This window comes from Ornithorhynchus anatinus, chromosome 3, assembly GCF_004115215.2.
Source record: "Ornithorhynchus anatinus isolate Pmale09 chromosome 3, mOrnAna1.pri.v4, whole genome shotgun sequence".
In the NCBI taxonomy this organism is placed as follows: domain Eukaryota; kingdom Metazoa; phylum Chordata; class Mammalia; order Monotremata; family Ornithorhynchidae; genus Ornithorhynchus; species Ornithorhynchus anatinus.
This window is the reverse complement of record NC_041730.1, coordinates 126,014,730-126,029,254: the sequence shown is the minus strand read 5'-3', so window position 1 is coordinate 126,029,254 and position 14,525 is coordinate 126,014,730. Positions and strand designations below refer to the sequence as shown.

The window sequence follows — 14,525 nt, the reverse complement described above, 5'->3', positions numbered from 1 at the left end:
CTTGAGTCTCCACCCTCGACTCTCTCCCATGCCACTACTGCCCAACACGGGCAGATTAGACTTGTAGCAGATTGCCTTCCACTCACTAGCCACTGGTCAAGCTCTGAATGGAATGGGCAGGCCTCCGCTTGACTCTCCATCTCATAGCCAAGACTGGTAGAGTACTGGAAACTCTCCAGGTACAACCCTGAGAGGGGGTATGTGTGTATAATATTCTAAAATGGTATGATGAAATATTTGGATCAATCCGTCAGTGGTATTTATTAAGTGCAGACCATGTGCAGAGCACTGTACTAAACCCTTGAGAGAGTACAATATAACAGAATTGGTAGACATGTTCCCTGCCCAACAGGAGCTCTGAGTATAGGGATGGAGACAGACATTTGTATAAATAAATAAATTGCAGATATGTACATAAACTTAGGGACCTGAAAATGAGGTGAATGCCAAGAGCTTAAGGGGTGCGGACCCAAGGATATAGGCAATGTAGAAGGGAGAAGGAGTGGAGGAAGTGAGGAGATGTGCTTTTAATAAGAGTTTGAAGGTGGGGAGAATGGTGCTTTATTGGGTATGAAGTGGGATAGAATTCCAGGCCAAAGGGAGGACATGAATAAAGCTTGGCTTAAGAAGAGTGAAGTGTGTGGGTAGGGCTGTAGCAGATCAGGGAGGTAGGGTATGAGGGGGAAAACTAAGTGCTTTAAAGCCAATGGTAAGGAGTTTCTGTTTGATGTGGAAGTGGATGGACAATGACTGGAGGTTCTTGAGGAGCAGGAAGATATGGACTAAATTTTTTTTTTCAGGAAAATGATTTGGGCAGTAGAGTGAAGTAAGAACTGGAGTGGGGAGAGTCAGGAGGCAGGGAGGCAGGGAGGTCAGCAAGGAGGCTGATGCAGTCAAGGCGGGATAGGATAAGTGCTATTTGGGAAGGGAATTGGGTCCAACCTGATTACCTTGTATCTACCCCACAATTAGAACAGTGCTTGGCACATAGTAAGCACTTAAATACTATTATTATTATTACCTTAAGAGGAATTGCTCACCTTTTTCATCTCTGGGGGGTCAGGGTCCTCTGAGTGTTCAATGGTTGATGGAATCACTAATGATGCTTACATAGCTCTAATCATCCTTAGCACATATGTACCAAGTGATTGATGTGCTCCACTCTATAATCACTTCCTTATCTCTCAATTATATTGTCCTAAATGCTTAGTACAGTGTTCTGCACCCAGGAAACACTCAAGACTACTATGACTGATTACTTATTCATGCGTATCCCTGACTTGCTCCCTTTGCTCTCCCCCCAGCCTTCCCAGACCCACAGCACTTAAGTATATATCTATCATTTTATTAATTTGTATTGACGTCTGTCTCCTCTCCTCTAGACTGTGAGCTCTTTGTGGTCAGGAATAATCACTGTTTATTGTTGTACTGCACTTTCCCAAGCCCGTAGTGCAGTGTACGGCACATAGTAAGCGCTTAGTAAGTACGATTGAATGAATGAATGACTTTCTCTCTCCAAATCCTCACCACTACCAGTTAAATCTGTTTCTTCTTCCAGTTCCCACTATTCGTGAATAAATTTTGTGTCTATTCATCTCCCCATGAGATTGTAAGCACCTTAAGGCAAGGATCATATCTTTACCTCTGTGTACTCCCTCGAGTGTGTAAAGCAGTGCTCAATCATTACTCATGTTGATTTTACAATGATGATCTGCTCTCCATTAAAGACAGAGCCAAGGAGTTTTGATGAACAGCAGTTATTATAAGCCTACCAATAAAATACTTATTTTCGATTGCCCTGACAAGGTAACACACTTTTATTTGATTTTTTTTTTTTTACATACCTGTTAAGTGAGGAGCAGCTTGGTCTAGTGGATAGAACATAGGCCTGGGATTCAGAAAGACCTGGGTTCTAATCCTAGCTCTTCCACTTGTCTGCTGTGTTATCTTGGGCAAGTCACTTAACATCTCTGTACCTCAGTTACCTCATCTGTAAAGTGGGGATTGAGAATGCGAGCCCCTTGTGGGACAAGGACTACGTCCAACCTGATGAACATATCCACCCCTGAGCTTACAATAGTGCCTGGCACTTAGTAAGAGCTTTCAATACCATAGAAAAGGGTTTACTAACCCCAGTTCTGCCACTTGTCTGCTGGGAGACCTTGGGTAAGTCACTTAGTAAAAGCTTAACGAATACCATGAGAAAGGGCTTACTATGTGTCAGGCACTGAACAAACCTCTGGGATGGATGCAAGATAATCAGGTTGGACACAGTCCTTGTCCCCCATGGACCTCACAGTCTAAGTCAGAGGGAGGAGGATTTAATCTCCATTTTACAGCTGAGGTTAACTGAGGCTCAGAGAAGCTAAGTGGTCACACAGCAGGCAAGTGGCGGGGCTGAGGTTCGAACCTAGGTCTTTTGAGTCCTAGACATGTGATGCTTATACTCCGGATGACACACTGAATAAGAAAAACAAGGCTAGCAATTGCATCAAGACACTGTATCCATGGATCAGTCTTCAAGGAGAAATGTTGCCTCTGAAGATCTAGACTATGTCCAAGGTCGGGGTGTATATCCCTCGCTGAGGAATCTGGGGTTCTAAGTATCCAATCACTGAGGAACAAGTCCCAGGATTATGGGTTGTCTGTCCAGTCTGGGAAGGTTTCCTAGGAAAACCTTCAAGGTATCTGGAATCAATCAATCGACTGATTGATTAGAACCTTCAAGGTATCTGGAAACAGGTCTTTACACACATTAGCCTCATCATCTTTCTGAATAAGAAATGAAAGTTAAATTCCTACAGTTTGGCCCTCTGAGGGCAAACATAACTACTAATGGAATTATTTATTGAAACTAAGGAGTATTATTTTCTTTGCCATTTCACTATTTGAAGGAAAATAGGGAAATACCTAATTCATTCATTTAGATGACATACCCATATTCTACATGAATTGAAATCCACCACTCTAGGCATTTTAAATTCCATGATAAGCTAATGAAGTCTCTGAATTTATGGAAAATCTCTTGTAAGGTAATTTCCACAGGGCTGATTTCTTTCTTTTGTCATTTGTTTCAAGTGCCAGTTACAGTCATGAGGTATTAATTTTGTCCTAACATTTAATGTAAAGAATCTCTAAGAATACATGAAGGCCTATTTTATTTATAAGTTCATTTTTATCCATTTTGCATTTGTATTTTTGTCACAAGGTTTTTTTGACCTGTTTGGAAAGAACTGGTCATTTCAATTAATTGGGAGTTTTAAACAGCATATCCCACTGAACAATACTCTGCCAGCATTTAATACAGTGCTCTGCAAATAGAACAGTGCTTGGCACATAGTAAAAGTTTAACAAATACCATCATTATTATTAAGCACTCATTAAATATCATTGATGATGATGATGATGATGATGATGATGATGATGATGAAGATGTCAGATTCATCACAGGTTGGGAAAAGATACCTGGAATCTGAGGGGTAGGGTGGGGGTCGGGGAGAGGAAATAGGACATTTCCCAGCACCCTGGGAATGAAGAGAATGCACAGGGCTAACAAACAAAAGCAAATGTCATTGCTGCAAAGGTCCCTCATAAGTAATGGAATAATCTTCCAAGTGTGGAATTTTGGTTGGCAACCCAGTGGAATTTTCTTTTCATTAATCCATTTGGGAAAACCATTTGGGATTTTGAATGCTGCGTGACTGAATCCTGCTGATCCTTGGCAAAGCAAGTGAGGATGAGTTGGAAGCAACAACAATATTTTGATCAGCTCCGGGTTCCTGCTGTCTCCATTCATTGACTATAGGGTGGCAAGCTGTGGGAAACCCCACCGGGAGGATCCATTCCCCTCCACATCGAGCAGAAACTCTGCACCACTGGCTTTGAGGCAGTCGATCAACTCTCTCTCCCGCCTATTTCACCTCGCTCCACTCCCACTCTGCTCTTCCAAAACCAACCTACTCACTTTTTCTTGAGCTTTCTCTCTTACTGCCAACCTATTGTTTACATCCTCCCTCCTGTCTATCTCTCCCTCCTGCCTTCATGTCTAATTCCACCAGAAGTTGCGTGGCTTAGTGGAAAAGAACACTGGGCTTGGGAGTCAGAGGTCGTGGGTTCTAATCCCAGCTCCGCCACTTATCAGCTGTGTGACTTTGCGCAAGTCATTTAACTTCTCTGTGCCTCAGTGACCTCATCTGTAAAATGGGGATTAAGATTATGAGCCCCACGTGGGATAACCTGATGAACTTGAATCTATCCTAGCACTTAGAACAGTGCTTGGCACATAGTAAGCGCTTAACAAATATTATTATTACCACCAGCACTTCTTCCTATTACCACTTACTACAACCAACTCTTCTTCCTATTACCACTTACTACAAGCAGCTCTTCTTCCTACTTCCACTTACAACAACCGGCATTTCTTCCTACTTCCACCTACTACAACCGGCACTTCTTTCTACTTCCACCTACTGCAAACGGCACTTCTTCCTACTTCCGCCTACTACAACCGGCACTTCTTCCTACTTCCAACTACTACAACCCAGCACATTCGCTCTGCTCCTCCAATACCAACATACTCACTGTGTCTTAATCTCATCTATCTCACTGCTGATCCCTCACCCACAACCTGATTCTGGCCTAGAACTCCATCCCCTTTCATGTCAAACAGACCACAACTCTCTCAACCTTCAAAGCCTCATTAAAATCACATCTCCTCCAAGAAGTCTTCCCTAAGCCCTCATTTCCTCTAATACCTTACAACATGCATTTATGCCCTTTATCCACCCAACACTCAGTCCTTCAGCATTTATGTGCATATCCATAATTAATTTTAGTGTCTGTTTCTCCTTCTAGACTGTAAGCTCCTTGTGGGCAGGGCATGTGTCTTACCAACTATGTAGTATTATAGTATCCCAAGTACTTAGTAATAATAATAAATAATAATGATGTTGGTATTTGTTAAGCGCTTACTATGTGCAGAGCACTGTTCTAAGCGCTGGGATAGATACAGGATAATCAGGTTGTCCCACTTGAGGCTCACTTAGTACAGTGCTCTGTGCAAAATAAGAGCGCAGTCAATACCATTGGTTGATTGATCTTGGATAAGTCACTCAACTTCTTAATGCCTCAGTTTCTTCATCTGCAAAAAGGTATGAGTACTCCCTTCTCCTTATTACATGAGCCTTACGTGGGACAAGGACCAAACCCTACCTGATTATCTTATATCTACCCCAGTGCTTAGTACAGTGCTTGGCATGTAATCAGTGCTTATCAAATACCATTGCTCTAAGTGCTGGGTTGGATACAAGCAAATGGGGGTGGACACAGACCCTGTCCCATGTTGGGCTCACAATCTCAAACCCCATTTTACAACTGAGGTAACTGAGGCCCAGAGTCGTGAAGTGACTTGCCCAAGGTCACACAGCAGACAAGGAGCAGAGCTGGCATTAGAACCCATAACATTCTGACTTTCAGGACCATGCTCTATCCGCTATACCATGTTGCTTCTCGCATCTCCCTTTCTGTGAATCACTCAATCAATCTTATTTACTGAGCGCTTACAGTGTGCAGAGCATTGTATTCATTCATTCATTCATTCATTCATTCATTCAATCATATTTATTAAGCACTTGCTATGTTCAGAGCACTGTACTAAGCGCTTGGAATGTACAATTTGGCAACAGATAGAGACAATCCCTGCCCAACAACGGGCTCACAGTCTAAATGGGGCAGACAGACAACAAAACAAAACAAGTAATCAGGGGTCAGTACCATCAAGATAAATAGAATCAGAGCTGGAGAGAATACACTGCAACAGAGTAGATAGACCCCTCTTAGTCACTCTCCCCAGGGCTTAGTACAGTTCCTTGCAAAACCGTAAACCTCAGTAAATACAACTTCCCACTGGGCTCTGCAGTCAGCGAGTTTGTCATAAGACCTAGTGACTAACCTTGTGTCTGCAGAAATTATTAACTTCATATTTAATATGAAGATTACATATTGTAATCTTCAGAAGTACAGAGTGCTATGCTACTGTTTGGAACTTAACTTTTGCTCAGTACAAGTATGTTCTTGCTACTTTTGCAGGCCTCACTTGGGTCAGTAGTTCCAAATCACTTGTCAAATACCACTACTCTCTCCCATCTTCAAAGTCCTTCTGAAGTCACATCTCCTCCAGGAGGGCTTCCCCAATCAATCTCTCATCTCCTCCTCTTATTTCCCCAATTAGTACCACTTCAGCGCTTCTCCGTCGCTTCTTCCCTTGCTTCCCCACCCACACGCAGGGTAGGCATTTAGCTACTCTCCCAAGCCCTTCTCCACTCAGCCCTTATGTATATATCTTTTAAGTCTGTTTCTCCACAGCCTCCCTCCATTCCCCCAGCCTGCAGTGTTTATTTTAGTGTGTGTCTCCCCTGCCAGATCAAAAGTTCCCTTTAGGGCAGGAATCTTGTCTCTTTTTTTTTTTGTATTTGTTAAGCACTTACTCTGTGCCAGGCACTGTACTAAGCTCTGAGGTGGGAACAAGAAAATTGGGTTGGACACAGTCCCTGTCCCCATGGAGCTCTCAGTCTCAATCCTCATTTTACATAGAGAAAGCACTGAGAAGTGAAGTAACTTGCCCGAGGTCACACAGCGCAAGTCGCGGAGCTGGGATCACTAGGTCATGCCGCTTCTCTTGAGCTCAACTGTACTCTCCCAAGCTAGTCAGCCAGTCAATCATATTTATTAAGAACTTACTGTGTTCAAAGCACTGTACTAAGCACTTGGGAGAATACAACAGACCCATTTCCTGCCTAGTACAGTGCTCCACACAGAGTAGGCACTTAATCATTCTGTTATCTGATTGATCAATTGATTAACGGAGACCTGTTTGGGAGGATCAATGTTCCACCCCCTTTCCCCTCTGCAAGCGCAGTTCTGAGTAAAGCCGGCTGCGTCCCGGATGCACAGCTGGTAGATAATGGTGCTATTTGTTAAACACTTATTATGTGCCAGGCACTGTACGAAGCACTGGGATAGATACAAGCAAATCAAGTTGGACACAGTCTATCCTCCATTAGGCCATACTGCCCTGGGGGGCTAGAGCAGGCAAGAACGGTACATCGGATTGAGCATAGGCCTGGGAGTCAGAAGGTCAAGTGTTCTAATGCTGGCTCCACCACTTGTATGCTGTGTGACCTTGAGCAAGTCATTTCACCTCTTTGTGCCTCAGTCACATCATCTGTAAAATAGGGCTTGAGACTGTGAGCTCCACATGGAACAGGGGGTGTGTCCAACCCGATTTGATTTTATCTACCTCAGTGCTTAGTACAGTGCCTGGCACATTGTAAGTACTTAACAAACACCATAATTACTATTATTATAGCTGTGGCATCATCACAAGGGATTCCAGGGCAGCTCTGGGGACCTTGGCAGCCTCATTTTCCGCTCTCAGCAGGACCAGGGGTGGGAATGTGGAGAGGGTCTGGATAGGAGCAGCCTTGAGGCCCTGCAGTGGCTGGACCCAGCAGACAATCCTGCTCTGGGCCCAGAAACTTGGCAAATGCTTCTTTTTTCCACCCACTTCAACAAACCCTGACCTTAGCAGCCACTTCAAAAAGACTTCAGCTCTTTCAACAGCATCAAAGGTTCAAACAATGATCAACAGGGAAGGGACCTTTGTCGTAATTAACCCAAAGGACACCATGTGATGTTCACAGTGCTGGCAATCTCAGGCCCCAGAGACAGCGGGCCGAGGCCGCCCTTATAATGAGATCTCTGGGTAAGCATCATAGAGTAGTGGATAGAGCGCGGCCTGGGAGTCAGATGATCATGGGTTCTAATCCTGGCTCAGAGACTTGACTGGTCTGTGACTTTGGGCAAGTCCTTTAACTTCTCTGGGACTCAGTGACCTCATCTGTAAATTGGGGATTGAGGCTGTGAGCCCCATGTGGGTCAGGGACTGTGTTCAACCTGATTTGCTCATATCCACCCCAGCACTTAGTATATTGACTGGCACATAGCAGGCACTTTGCCTGGTTTAACAAATACCACAATTATTATTATTATTATTACTTCTTTGGATGTTGAATTTGATGACCATTTTTCTCTTCTGGCACTTAGCTCAGAGTTTGGTTCTTAATAAATACTGTAATTAATTACATACCGTAACTATTACTGTAGATGAGAAGCCAAAGAGACAAAAGAACTCATTGGAAAAAACAAGTTCTGACTTTAGCCAACACGTTTATCAACCAAAGCTCAAAACAAATGAAATTCTAAACCTTTGAGTGGAATAGACTCTTGGCCTCCGGTGGATTTTGACTGGGGAAGCAGCATGACCTTAAAAGAAGAGCTTAGGCCTGAGAGCCAGAGGAGCTGGGTTCTAATACCGGCTCCACCATTTACCTGCTGGGGGACCTTGGCCAAGTCATTTAACTTCTCTGTGCCTCAGTTGCCACATCTGCAAAATGGGCCAAAATGGGGCAAATACAAAATGTGGCTGGCATATAGTAAATGCATAACAAATTCCACAATTATTATTATAATTTGGTACATAGAAAGCACTTAACAAATACCACAATTATTAAAACTTTCCCTTCCCTCTGTGTAAACCAGGGAAGGAGAAATATCCCATCCCCTTGTGTCAACTTGATCTTCCCTCTCCGTTCAAACAGGGAAGATAATTTATGAATGATTTCACTGGCTTTTTTCCTTCATTTGGAAAGGTCACTTTATTGAGTAGACGGAGGCTTACTGGAAAACCTTGCTTTCAGGGAGATTTTTTACTGTACATAATAATTATGGTGTTTGTTAAGTACTTTCTATGTGCCAGGCACTTATACTAAGTGCTCTTCCAGAAAGGCAATGGATCAAAAAAGTTAGCTAAGCCCCTTGATCTAGCCCTTCATCCAGAAATGGTTGCTCCGCACCCCAAAATTAAACAGGCGTAAAGGAATAGTTTGCTTTCCTAGCCAATTGCTTCGTGGGGCAAATTCAATTTATTATTCTGAATCCACAAAGCTCTGGCTTCGAATTTCAATCCTCCAGCCAATCAAACCCTCCCAGCCCCACAGCACTTACGTACATAGCCATGATATATTTATATTAATGTCTGTCTCCCCCTCTGGACTGTAGGCTTGTTGTGGGCAGGGAATGTATCCATTATATTATTATACTGTACTTTCCCGAGACTTTAGTACAGGGCTCTGCACACAGTAAATACTTAGTAAATATGATCGATTGATTGACGAGCCCCTACTGTGTGCAGAGCCCTGTACTAAGTGTGTGGGAAAGTACAATACAACAGAGTTGGTAGACGAGTTCCCTATCTACCAGGAGTTTACAGTCTAGAGGAGGAGAGATAAAATAAACTACAGAGGAGTATATGAGCTGTGGGGTTAAGGGTGGGGTGAATAAAGAGTACAAAAGTAAGCCACAGTGGTGACACCAAAGGGAGAGGAAATAGGGGAAATTCATTCAGTAGTATTTATTGAATGCTTACGATGTGCAAAGCACTGTACTAGGCATTTGGGAAATGAGGGGTTAATTGGGGAAGGGTTTTGGGGGAGCCTGTGATTTGGAACTACTGACCCACGTGAGGCCTGCAAAAGTAGCAAAAACATACTAGTACTGAGCAAAAGTTAAGTTCCAAGCAGTAGCATAACAATCTGTACAAACATGAAGTTAGTAATTTCTGCAGACACAAGGTTAGTCACTAGTTTTTATAACAAACTCTCTGACTGCAGAGCCCAGTGGAAAGTTATATTTACTGAGCTTTACAGTTTTGCCAGGAATTGTCCTAAGCTCTTGGGAGAGTGAATAAGAGGGGTCTATCTACTTTGTTGTATTGCATTCTCTCCAGCTCTGATTCCATTTATCTTGATGGTATTGACTCCTGACTACTTGTTTCGTTTTGTTGTCTGTTTCCCCAGTTTAGACTGTGAGCCAGTTGTTGGGCAGGGATTGTCTCTAATTGTTGCCAAATTGAACATTCCAAGCATTTAGTCCAGTGCTCTGCACATAGTAAGCGCTCAATATATATGATTGAATGAATGAATACAATGCTCTGCACATTGTAAGCGCTCAGTATGTAAGATTGATGGAGTGATTCACAGAAAGGGAGACGCGAGAAGCCAGCACGGTAGAGCGGATAGAGCACAGGCCTAGAAGTCAGAATGTCATGGGTTCTAATGCCAGCTCTGCTCCTTGTCTGCTGTGTGACCTCAGGCAAGTCACTTCACGACTCGGCCTCAGTTACCTCAGCTGTAAAATGGGGTTTGAGATTGTGAGCCCAACATGGGACAGGGTCTGTGTCCACCCCTATTTGTTTGTATCCAACCCAGCACTTAGAACAGTGTCTGGCACAAAGTAAGTGCTTAACAAATAACCTTATTATTATTAATATTACATGACAGAAGCAACAGCTTTAAAGGAAAATAATGATTATTATTATTTTTAATGGTATTGTTTACTCTGTATCCAGCACTGTCCTAAGTGCTGAGCTGGTTACAAGTTAATGAGGTCGGATACTGTCTCTGGCCAAACACATGGCCCACTGTCTAAATAAGGAGAGGACATATTGAATCTCCTTTTGGCAGATGAGGGAACTGAGGAAGAGAGCAGTAAAGTAACTTGCTCAAGGTCACACAGCAGGTAAGTGGAGGAGGTGGGATTAGCAGCGTGGTTTAGTGGAAAGAGCACGAATTTGGAAGTCAGAGGTCATGGGTTCTAATACCGGCTCCGCCACTTGTCAGCTTCAGGCAAGTCACTTAACTTCTCTGTGCCTCAGTTATCTCATCTGTAAAATGGGGATTATGACTGTGAGCCCCCTGTGGGACAACCTGATTACCTTGTATCTTCCCCAGTGCTTAGAACGGTGCTTAGCACATAGTAAGCGCTTAACAAATACCATCATTATTCCAGCACTTAGAATGGTGCTTGGCACAAAGTAAATGCTTAACAAACTCCATCATTATTATTATCATTATTATTAGAAAAGCAGCATGCGTAGTGGCTACAGCACGGGCCTGGAAGTCAGCAGGTCAGGGGTTCTAATCCCAGCTTTTCCGTTGTGTGATCTTGGGGAAGTCGTCTCAGTTACCTCATCCATAAAATGGGGAGTGAGACCATGAGCCCCACGTGGTACAGGGATTGTGTCCAACACAATTATCCCAGTGCTTAGTACAGTACCTGGCACATAGTAAGTGCTTAACAAAGGCCATCATTTTTAGAACCCAGGTCCTCTGGCTCCCAGGCTCGTGGCTGCCACTAGGCCACATGTGGAGGTGGGATAAGTGCTTAGGTAACATGGAAGTGAGGAGGGGCAGAAGGGGAAAAATAAGCTAGGGAGAAGATCAATCGATCCATCATATTTACTGAGCAATTACTGTCTTCAGAGCACTGTACTAAGTGCTTGGGAATGTAACAGACACATTAATCAGGGAAAATTTGCTGAAGGACATGCAGTTTCAAAAGGGCTTTGAAAATTGGGAAAGCAGGATGTGAAGGACCAAGGAGCTCCAGGCCAGAGGGAGGAGATGAGCCAGGAGGGAAGCAGCAGGCCTATGGGTAAGAGCACGGACCTGGAAGACAGAGGGACCTGGGTTCCAATCCCAGTTCTGCAACCTATCTGCTGGGTGACCTCATGCAAGTCATTTCACTTCTCTGGACCTCACTTATCTCTCTCTAAATGGAGATTCAGACTTGGAAAATGGAGTGTGTCCAACTTAATTAACTTGTATCTATCCAAACAGTAAAGTGACTGGAACATAGCAAACACCTCGTCAAAGGGCAGGGACTGTCCCTATCTGTTACCGATTTGGACACTCCAAGCGCTTAGTACAGTGCTTTGCACATATAAGTGCTCAATAAATACTACTGAATGAATGAAATAGCAGCAAAGCAGAGTGGTTCAGTGGAAAGAGCCCGGGCTTGGGAGTCAGAGGTCATGGGTTCGAATACTGGTTCTGCCACTTGTCAGCTGTGTGACTGTGGGCAAGTCACTTAACTTCACTGTGTCTCAGTTACCTCATCTGTAAAATAGGGATGAAGACTGTGTGCCTCATGTGGGACAACCTGAGGACCCTCTATCTACCCCAGCGCTTAGAACAGTGCTCGGCACATAGTAAGTGCTTAACAAATACCAACATTATTATTATTATTAAATACCATAAAAAAGATGAGATGAGAATCACGAATTTTGCATAGTTCCGCTTAGAAGGTGTGGCACATCAATCAATCTATTGTATTTAGTGACCACTTACTGTTTGCAAAGCATTATACTAAGCACTTGCGAGAGTACAGTAAAACAATAAGCAGACATATTCCCTGCCCACAACTAGCTTATTCTAGAGAGGGAGCCAGACATTAATAGAAATAAATAAATGACAGATATGGACATAAGAATCATGTAATCGTATTTTTTAATGGTATTTGTTAAGCACTTACTATCTGTGAAACACTGTTCCTAGTGCTGGAATAGCATGAGTTAATCATGTTGGACATAGTATCTGAGTCTCTGTCCCATATGGGGCACACACTCACAGTATTCATTCATTCATTCAATAGTATTTATTGAGCGCTTACTATGTGCAGAGCACTGTACTAAGCGCTTGGAATGAACAAGTTGGCAACAGATAGAGACAGTCCCTGCCATTTGACAGGCTTACAGTCTTGGGCAGAGCACTGTACTAAGCATTGGGGAGAGGACGATTTAACAATGAACAGACATATTCCCTGCCTATAACGAGCATACTGTCTAGAAGGGGGTTTAATCAACAATAATAATAATAATTATGGTACTTGTTAAGAGCTTACTATCTGCTAGGCACTGGAGTGGATACAAGCAAATCCATGTCCCACACAGGGCTCACAGTTTCAATCCCCATTTTACAGATGAGGTAACTGAGGCATAGAGAAGTGAAGTGACTTGCCCTAAGCCACACAACAGACAAGTAGCAGAGTCAGGATTAGAACCCATGACCTTCTGACTCCATGCTCTAGGGCCATGCTCTAGCCACTATGCCTTGCTGCTTCTCTAATTGATCAATCGATCAACAGTATGTATTGACTGATTGATCAGAGCACTGTCTGAGCCCTTGGGAGACTCCAATACAACAGACTTGGTAGATATTATGTCCTGGGTTTTAGTAGGACTAGGTATGTAATAGGCAGACAGTAGATTCAGTGCCTAAAAGTCAATGGTCTGAAGTTCTGCCTGACATAAAGAGGAATGGGTAACTATGGGAGAATTTTGAACAGTGGAGAGATGTTCTCAAAAAATAATCTGGGCAGTAGAGTGACACAGGGGCTGGAGAGCAGAGAGGCTGGAGATAGGCAGGTCTGCAAGAAGGAGGATGCAGTGGTCAAGTTGTGATATGAATAAATAATAATAATAATGATGGCACATGTTAAGCACTTACTATGTGCAAAGCACTGTTCTGTTCACTGTACAAGGTGATCAGGTTGTCCCACGTGGTGCTCACAGTCTTAATCCCCATTTTACAGGAGGTGACTGAGGCACAGAGAAGTTAAGTGACCTGCCCAAAGTGACCCAGCTGACAAGTGGCGGAGCCAACATTTGAACCCATGACCTTTGACTCCCAACCCATGCTCTTTCCACTGAGCCACGCTGCTTCTCTATAATGTGGTTCCTGCCCTGGGGGAATTTATAATCTCAAGCCGGAAATGAGTAAAAGCACAAATAAATAAGTCAACAGAAAACAAGTATAACACCATGTGAAATGTACTTTGTGATCTCCTTGAGGACAGAGATCATGTCACTTTAAAATCATCATCATCATCATCATTATTGTTATAGGTTATTTTTGTTAAGCTCTTATTTTATGCAAAGCATTAAGCTAAATGCTGGGCAAAAGGCACAAAGACATTGATATGAACACTGTCCCTGGCCCACAGAGGGGTTCATCATCTAAAAAAGTGTTGAGGGCAGGGGAGGCAAATAAAAAACTGACCACATAAACATAGGGGACCCCATTCCCTCTCACCTTCTTAAAACCATCGCCCCTGCCCTCCTCCCTTCCTTAACTTCTATTTTTAACCACTCAATCTCCAAGGGCTCCTTCCCCTCTGCCTTCAAACACGCCCACGTCTCCCCCATCCTAAAAAAACCCGCTCTTGACCCCACTTCCCCCTCCAGTTATCGTCCTATCTCCCTACTACCCTTCCTTTCCAAAATCTTAGAACGAGTCGTCTACAATCGATGCCTAGAATTCCTTAACTCCCATTCTCTCCTAGACCCCCTCCAATCTGGCTTCCGTCCCCTCCACTCTACCGAGACTGCTCTCTCTAAGGTCACCCGTGACTTCCTTCTTGCCAAATCCAATGGCTCCTACTCCATTCTGATCCTCCTTGACCTCTCTGCTGCCTTTGACACTGTCGACCATCCCCTCCTCCTCCATACCTTATCTCACCTTGGCTTCACGGACTCTGTCCTCTCCTGGTTCTCCTCTTACCTCTCTGGCCGATCATTCTCGGTCTCCTACGCTGGAGCCTCCTCCCCCTCCCATCCTTTAACTGTTGGA

General features: G+C 43.7%; 1 non-coding gene across 1 annotated transcript; it reads right to left on the bottom strand.

The window, feature by feature from the left end:
- Window positions 1–59: 59 nt before the first annotated feature.
- LOC114810375 lies at window positions 60–197 on the bottom strand. Its single transcript, XR_003758075.1, has one exon. It is a non-coding gene; the product is annotated as a small nucleolar RNA SNORA7 (small nucleolar RNA).
- Window positions 198–14,525: the final 14,328 nt, after the last annotated feature.